This window comes from Piliocolobus tephrosceles, unplaced genomic scaffold (genome assembly GCF_002776525.5).
Source record: "Piliocolobus tephrosceles isolate RC106 unplaced genomic scaffold, ASM277652v3 unscaffolded_7364, whole genome shotgun sequence".
NCBI classification, from domain to species: domain Eukaryota; kingdom Metazoa; phylum Chordata; class Mammalia; order Primates; family Cercopithecidae; genus Piliocolobus; species Piliocolobus tephrosceles.
Window position 1 is genome coordinate 1 of NW_022334679.1, and position 1,067 is coordinate 1,067.

The 1,067-nt window shown below is 38.3% G+C and overlaps 1 long non-coding RNA gene across 1 annotated transcript; it reads left to right on the forward strand.

Moving 5' to 3' along the window:
* Positions 1-29: 29 nt before the first annotated feature.
* LOC113220631 lies at positions 30-1,036 on the forward strand. The gene is made up of 3 exons (XR_003307437.1): positions 30-162; positions 275-340; positions 796-1,036. It is a non-coding gene; the product is annotated as an uncharacterized LOC113220631 (long non-coding RNA).
* The last annotated feature ends 31 nt before the right edge of the window (positions 1,037-1,067 follow it).

Consider the following 1,067-nt stretch of genomic DNA (forward strand, 5'->3'; position numbering starts at 1 on the left):
GTTCTCTTCTTATCTTTACTGTGTGCATACTTTCTTAATAATGGCACATAGAAATTGTTTAAGCAGGAATAATTCTCAAGATTATTTTATGTGTTTCCTTTTTTCTTTTTAAGGTATGTATTGGATGGAGGAGCATTATGTATTGAACCTCTCACGAAACAGGTGATTTTTTTTTTTATAATACTCAATTTTCACTCTCAAGAGTGTTTTGATTATGTAAGGTAGATCATGAGTACAAGGGTATCTTAAAGACATTTTTTTTTTCTTTTTGAAGCGCCTACTTTCAAGAATGAAAAAGGTATCCCAGCACTTTGGGAGGCCCAGGCCGACGGATCACAAGGTCAGGAGATCGAGACCATCCTGGCTAACATGGCGAAACCCCATCTCTACTAAAAAAATACAAAATTTAGCTGGGCATGGTGGCGGGCGCCTGTAGTCCCAGCATCTCGGGAGGCTTAGGCAGGAAAATGGCATGAACCCAGGAGGCGGAGCTTGCAGAGAGCCGAGATGGTGCCACTGCACTGCAGACTGGGTGACAGAGCTACCTGCTAGGATAGATAAAGGTTAACAGTAACCTTTATCTGAGGTTCTAATTTGGTCATGTTGGGCACTTAGAACATCGGTTTGTTGTTTTTTGTGAGATTCTGGAAATGTTCCAATTTTACTTTTTCCCCTTGACTCCAGACTTTTTAACACTGATCTGCTGCTGCTAAGTTATATGCTATTTTGTTAGGCCTCCTCAAGTGGGAATCAGGAATGCTGTGGTGTTCTAGAGATGTGTTTTTCTTCCTGTAGGGCTGAAGCAGTGCCTACTCGATAGAATCAGTCATCATGCACATAAATGCCAAATGAGTCAAAGGCAAAGCCAACGTGCAGTTTGGAGCAAAGAAGGTACTTTTATTAAGAATTTGATATAAACCCTAAGATGAATTTTATATTACTTTGTGAACCTTCTTCCTATCTTAATTATTTTTTATTCATTTCATTTTCATTCAGTTTGTTTTCTGTTACAAAGATGACCTATAGAAAATATAGAAGTATAAGAAAATTAAACATACTGACTGATA